Source organism: Palaemon carinicauda, chromosome 14, assembly GCF_036898095.1.
Source record: "Palaemon carinicauda isolate YSFRI2023 chromosome 14, ASM3689809v2, whole genome shotgun sequence".
Taxonomy (NCBI): domain Eukaryota; kingdom Metazoa; phylum Arthropoda; class Malacostraca; order Decapoda; family Palaemonidae; genus Palaemon; species Palaemon carinicauda.
In genome coordinates this window covers 111,834,960-111,843,075 of record NC_090738.1, presented here as the reverse complement: position 1 = coordinate 111,843,075, position 8,116 = coordinate 111,834,960, and the positions used below count along the sequence as shown (strand labels likewise).

General features: G+C 32.7%; 1 pseudogene; it reads left to right on the top strand.

Annotated features, from left to right (window-relative positions):
• Nucleotides 1–312: 312 nt before the first annotated feature.
• LOC137652923 (uncharacterized) lies at nucleotides 313–6,931 on the top strand (annotated as a pseudogene).
• The last annotated feature ends 1,185 nt before the right edge of the window (nucleotides 6,932–8,116 follow it).

Below are 8,116 nucleotides of genomic sequence, written 5' to 3'. Positions count from 1 at the left end.
TATATATATATATATATATATATATATAGATATATATATATAGATATATATATATATATATATAGATATATATATATATATATATATATATATATATATATATATATCTATATATATATATATATATAGATATATATCTATATATATATATATATATATATATATATATATATATATATATATATATATATATATATATATATATATATATATAAGGGGTGCCAATCTTGAAGAGAAATTTAGAAATCTTTTTTTTTCCTATATACGCGTAGTGCAATAATATGATTACTATCAAAACCATAAATAACAAAAATGTACATGACTACACAACCTACTCAGTCGCATAGCATGTAAGTTGATAACTGCAAGAAACACGAAAATTGCGTGATTTCGAAATAATAATGAGATTATGTAAAATTGAGCAAAAGCAATCAATCACAAAGAATAATAACTACATATTAAGGAATCAGCTTAGTTCTGAACATAATTCTAAGTGACTCTAACGGGGGGAACCACTGCTGTTAGGCTTCTGAAACTCAATTTGCAAATTAATTAAAACCTGTCCTTTACCTTTACATGAACACGATACACGTAGAACATGTAGAATATATAGTAACTCCACCCGGGTTAATTTTAGGTAATATACATTTCCAAATGAATTAATTGCCTTTTGGGGGCTACGCCAGAAGGCCAAGATACGCTGATACCCATTTCCAGCTGAAGTGACAAGCGGTTGGTAGACTGAGAGTGAACCATAAAGCTAGCAACTATTAGATGAGATTCATATAACATAACCAGAATTTACCCTATGAAGATGAAATGGTTTTAATACATGATCCGCTTCGCCTAAACAACAATCTCCCTTACATAAATTGAGCAAGTGTCTGGATATATATATATATATATATATATATATATATATATATATATATATATATATATATATATATATAAACATATATATATGTGTGTGTGTGTGTGTGTAACCCAACACATGTCACCACACGTATATAATACAAGATAAATATAACAAATTTCCCATTGGCAATTATGGAAAAATTGAATTTATCATGAGGCAAACATCATCGAAATCTTATGAGTATAAATTTCAGGTATAAAGGTATCCTAGCGTGAGGGCTCATTAAATTTCATCGAAGGGTTTTCCTCTACATGACATAAAATACGTCATAATAATAATAATAATAATAATAATAATAATAATAATAATAATAATAATAATAATAATAAACACAAAGGAAAGAACATGACTAAATATGATTAAAAGTTACATAGAGAACGTATTTATACATGTATGCGCTCGTGCACACCACACATAAAATTCACAGAATTCTGAAGGAATAGGGACGAGAGAGAGAGAGAGAGAGAGAGAGAGAGAGAGAGAGAGAGAGAGAGAGAGAGAGAGAAAGTTCTAAACCTTAATCAAGGACACGAGTAACCGTATGGTTATACGTATAAGGGAAAGAGGAAAACGATAAAAGTATATACTAATAAAAACAGCGTGCGAATATATATAGACAGAGAAATCCTCTAAATTCTGGATGAATGGAGCGACAGCCCAATATCACAGGAAATTCCGACACCACATCGAGAAGGCTCGTCCATGTAAATTAAATGATACTGGATGTTAGCCTCTGTGAATAGAGGACAAGGGTCTGAACTAATTTTACATCAGGATTATATTTATGCGGTAGGTGTCACTATGGTGAGACGGGACTTTACATCTAACTAAAATTTTACTGTAGTAATGTATATATATATATATTTATATATATATATATATATATATATATATATATATATATATATATATATACATACATATATAAATATATATGTATATACACACACCCATTATATAAATATATATATATATATATATATATATATATATATATATATATATATATATATATATATATGTATATATACACATATATATACACACACCCATTATATATATATATATATATATATATATATATATATATATATATATATATATATATATATATATATATATATATATATCAGAGGCGCGGGTTTCTAATTCATCTGTCTATGACAATTGGGCTACAATAAACAACGGATAATTTAAAATAAACTACAGCATAAATAACATACATAAATAAAAAACGGATATAAACAGTTGTGCACCAAGTAATACAAGACGCTATAATTGCATGAACATTAATAATTATAATAATGAAAATGCGCAAAATGAAACACTGACGACAACTTAATATTATGAACAGGCTTCAGCGACCAGATGAAAAAATATGTTTCTTAAGATACACTTCCTCTTATTCTAAATGCTCTCTTTTGTAGAAATATAAAATTATATTTATAGTGCCTTGCATCTCGCATCGTTACTTTAATATCTATTTCCACAGTTTGAAATAAAATTGACCCGTAAAATTCTATAACAAATAAATACTCCTCTCTTGTATTTACGTGTAATAATTACACATCCAAGTAAATTCTATCAGTGGCTGAAAATAGTTTCTTTTATTATTTCGATCTATAAAAAAAACCACTAACATAAGTAATTGCTTCGACTCGGTCAAATAACCAATTACAAGATAATTAAGTGACCCCATGTCTGTTAATTACAACAGCGAAGAATTTAAACGAAAATAGAAGTGAAGATAAATAAAAAAAAACAAGCATCCTTAGAGTATTGTACACAAACAAATCTTTACAAACGTTGTATCTCATGAATTGTCAACAGGAAACCGCACGGTGGTTTTCCCAAAGGTAAACTTCGACAATTTACTCGACACAAGATATATATAGTTGCCACACACGACTGACCAAAACGAGAGCAATTTCTAATATGAAGGCATAGGCTTAAGTCACAAAATTACTAATCTTTGTGTCTTCTGAAATTACTATATTAGTGGTGCTTTTATGCTGCTACCTTTATACCAAGTTTGACCAACATCCTTTCTAACGAGTGAAGAGCTACAGTTGAGATGATAAACAAGACAGGCAGGTTGGGTCGCAAAATTACACATCTCACGTATACCAGAAGCAGAATCGGCCCAATGGATTAACGCACTACTTGAAACCCACAGAGTAAAATATTTTGAGCATATCCCCAACTTGCGATATTGAAAAAATAATCCATGTGTCACACAGTCCGTTAAAAAAAAAAAAAAAAGCCTAACGAGGATGTTACCGAGGTATATTTGCATGCAACAGGCCCCCTCCCCACCCGCTAAATTATTAAAAGGTAGCCAGTGACATCACTAGGGTTTGTCACTGCAGTAACTCATCGTAAAGGGTGCTTTCATAAGGGCCACTTCATGGCAAGATGGCTTTAGTTAAGAGTTTGCGCAAAGGAGTCAGTAACCGTTGAAAACTTGAGCCACGCATGTTCGTCAGATTGCTGACAATTATCGGTATTCCAGATTAGCAAAGAACGGAATATCAACGCTTTCAGATAACCAACCCCAATAGAAGTATGGTTAAATGTAAATAGTACATTTACATCAACATGAAGTATATTATAACATGAACAATTCTTTATCTAATATTCAGAGTAGGCCTAAAATATTTTTTGCGATTTAGAAAAGAATGTAGCATAATTCCAGGACACCATGCTATAATCCTTTTAGCAATACAGCCAATATTGTCACCAAATGTTAGCACTACCGAATCACTTTACCGTAAAGACATTCTTTCCCTGTCCAATTGTTAGAATTTACTTCATAAAGCAATGCAGTACAGCAACGCTGGTCTGGCGATGCCAAAAAGACGAAAGTACTAGCTCCAATTAGTTTCTCCTTTTCCCTTTCATAGTTGGATACATATTTTATGTTCATCATGTGATTTTAATATATATATATATATATGTGTGTGTGTGTGTGTGTGTGTGTATATATATATATAATATATATATATATATATATATATATATATATATATATATATATATATATATATATATATATATATACACACACACACAGTATGTAACTCTTACGGTAAGGTTTCATGTGCAGCTTCTTTCTGAAGTATCCCGTTGAGGTATTACCGCTAGAGAGTTATGGGGTCCTTTGGCTGGCCAAACAGTACTACACTGGATTCTACTCTCTGGTTACGGTTCTTTCCCTTTGCCTACACAGACACCGAATAGTCTGGCAAATTCTGTACAGATTCTCCTCTGTCCTCATACATCTGACAACGCTGAGATTACCAAACAATTCTTCTTCACCCAAGAGGTTGTCTGTTGCAGTGTAATTGTTCAGTGGCTGCTTTCCTCTTGGTAAGGGTAGAAGAGACTCTTTAGCCATGGTGAGCGGCTCTTCTAGGAGAAGGACACTCCAAAATCAAACCATTGTTCTCCAATCTTGTGTAGTGCCATAGCCTCTGTATCATGGTCTTCCACTGTCTTAGGTTAGAGTTCTCTTGCTTGAGGGTACACTCGGGCACACTGTTCTATCTAGTTTCTCTTCCTCCTGTTTTGTTAAGGTTGTTTTATAGTTTATATAGGAAATATTTATTTTAATGTTACTATTCTTAAAATATTTGATTTTTCCTTGTTTCCTTTCCTCACTGGGCTATTTTCCTTGTTGGGGCCCCGAGGCTTATAGCATCCTGCTTTTCCAACTAGGGTTGTAGCTTAGCATTTAATAATAATAATAATATCATCTTGAGCAAGATTGCTTTTATGCCATAATGTTTACTATTTATCTAATTCTCATAATTGTTCTGGAAATTTTGTAAATGTAACATACATCTCAGGATTACCGGACTTCCGTTGCTTATATAAAATTTGTACAGCTGTCAGTTGGGGATTGGAATGTTCTCTCAACTTCCCGGTAAACGATCTGCCCATGCCCTACTTCCAAGAGGTGAATAAAACAATAGCAGCGACGAACTAAAGTCGCCTAACTTCGGCATTTTGAAGCAAAATATCAGCACCTGAAATTTCTATAACGCGAAAAAACATTATGGCATTCTGCCTTCCAATATGCCGGGAAAATTAAAGACGCATTTGTTAGTCATATTCCCTACAATCCTCCGCATCATCACCAAGTCGAGAAGAACGGGGATGTTTTCCTATAACCCCTCTCTAAACTGACAATAAATATCAAATAAATCAAATGGAAGCATAGTTATCCTTATATGGTATCAGAACATTATAAACTATGTTATGGGAAGGATATTTCCTCGAAGGGACTTAAACTGGTATAAAAATATATGTATAAATAATCTAGGTCTACACCCCTCTATTTGAATACAACAAATTATATACTCCCCTCCCTGAAATACAACGTTTAAATTGAATATATAATATATATGCATGGCGGGTTGTATTACGCTGTTGAATGCATACAATTTTATCTAAAAGTATTATTGCCAGCACGGTTTTATAAATGTTGGAAAAGCCTCCGTGCTTGACAGTTTCACTATAAAATATTGAAGAAACGAACTACGGTATAATTATTTTTCTTTTGGTGGCCTTCATATGCCACCATTCTCCACAAAATAACCAAATAAATAAATGACATCTTTCATACTCTTATAACTACCTTGTAAAACATTCATTCTTATTGACACGTGCTGTTAGTTTTCCTAAATATCGCATTACATACCGTAGGCATAGCTTAGCTGTTTACCTGATAATGGTTTTAGTTAAATCCAAGGTGATTTAACTAATTTTGCTCTCAAATATACTTTTATTGGTGCTCTTCCAATATGTGATCTACCGGGTTGTTTCTCTTCCAATATGTGATCTACACAATAACAACCCATATTTCCCCAACAAACTATGGGGGTTTTAAACCACGTAGCTGTTTACCCATTAACTATCCATTATTAACCATTAAACATAGCAAAATAACTAATTGTCAGCATTCCAGTCAAAACCAAACAATCTTCAAAAGTTGAATTCGAAATATCCGTTTCGAATATTTATTTGGAATACAACCCATATAATGTGGACTCAGACAGTTTGTAAGAAACGTTATTTATAATGAAGAAACAGCTGTAGCCTACTTACGTGAAAAGAATTTATTGGATGATCCTGAAGCTGTTGCCATTAATTGTGATAAGTGCGGAAGTGCTATGAAAAATAAAAGACGTAAAGTGAAAAGTTTTGTACCTGTAATGAGATGTCCAGTGAAAGGATGTCAAACTTTTAAAAGTGCTCGTACTCGAAACAGAATTTTTCATTACTCTGATTTGATTAAAAAGACGAATTGCAAACTTTCCTTATGCCAGATTCTGGATATTGTGTATTTTTTGTGTGTGAAACCCCTATCAAATATGCTGAAGTTACCACTGGAGAATTTCATTCCACACTAGATGACTGGTATAACATGTGCCGTGAAGTTTGTGCTAACATAGTTCAACAAAAAGGTCAAATGGTCGGGACCACTGCAGAGCCAATACAGATAGATGAAGCTAGATTTGCTGGCAGGAGGAAATATAACCGTGGAAGACTACTTCAAGGAAATTTTGACCCAGAATCAACAGTAAGTGAAGCAGAAATTGAAAATAATAGGAATCATGGCAACAAGATAGACGGCCCTTGGATGTTCAGTTTAAAGAAGGGTCTTGACTGTCGTTATTTCTATGTTGATCGTCGAGACAGAAATACACTTCTACCAATAATAATTTGGGAATGTGCACAAGGATCAGTAATACATTCAGACGAGTGGCCGGCTTATAGCACCTTGAATTCTCATGGATTCGTACGTTGACCCAAACACTGGAACGCATACCCAATCAATTGAAAGATCGTTGTTAGATGCAAAAATCAAAATTTTGCGAACGATGAGGGGTACCTCTAAACATATGCTTCAGTCATATCTGGATGAATACTGTTATAGAATGGTGAGAAAAGAATCTGTAGATTTATATTTCTGACTTTTCAAATGATATTAGAGAGGTCTATCGTTAAATGTCTTGATTTTTACCTTTTTCCATTTTTGCTATCGTTAAATGTCTATTATTTTCTTTTTAAATTTTTCATTAAATAAAGTCAAAAATAAATTCTTTTTATTTCTATTTTGTCTACTTTTTTCTTAGTAGATCACATGTCATGAACAGCAGATCAATAGTAGATCACAAGCATTCAGTAGATCACATATTGGAAGAGCACCCTTTTATTAATATATCTGAGTCTTTATTCCCTCCCTCAAAGATATTCTTTGGTGGCAAGGTCGGGAACATACGCGAAATTAGCTTTACTAGGTTTTGTTACGTCTGGTATTACGATGCAAATGAATAACATACGGCGTAATCGTTCATATAACATAGTATTCGCATTAATAACAGGAATATGTTCGTGAAATGGTTAGTACTAATGAAAAACTTTATCCAAGTTAGGATGTCGGCTAATGTAGACCTCCTTTGCCGAGACGTATTTCGCCCCCCCCCCACAAAAAAAGAAAAAAAATCGGTCAATGATCAACTTCATGAAATACTTTATATAGCGGATACAGAAAGACGATAACCATGCATCAAAACAAAACTACCTCCAAAACAACGGCCAAATCAAGCGACCTTTAAAAAATGATACACGTGCTCTAGTACTGCATAAGAGACTCTCTCTCTCTCTCTCTCTCTCTCTCTCTCTCTCTCTATATATATATATATATATATATATATATATATATATATATATATATATATATATATATATATATATATATATATATATATAAACTTATTACAAAAAAACTTGACTTGACCTACTTTCAGACATTATGAAAAAGGTTCACGTGATACCACTGTTAAATGTAAGTTAAAACCATTCAAATTAATTCATTAACGAATATAAATTTCGTTAAACCCACGTGAGCCAAGTAAACCCTAACCTAAGCAATTAGCCTAAATAGGAGTACTGAAACGAAAGATCCAGACAGAACACGTGGCTCAGCAAATTGTCAACATCAACGAAAGCGGGTCGGGTTCAGCCTACTCGCTCTGGGTCACAAGACGCCCAAAATTTATTTAACGCATTCATTCATAGGATTGGCATGAGTCTAAGACGAGACGCAATAATTCCTCGTGATATAATCAATTGAAATGGGTGATAAATATTCAATTGCCAATTTATTACAGTACACCAAGAGCTTTTAGA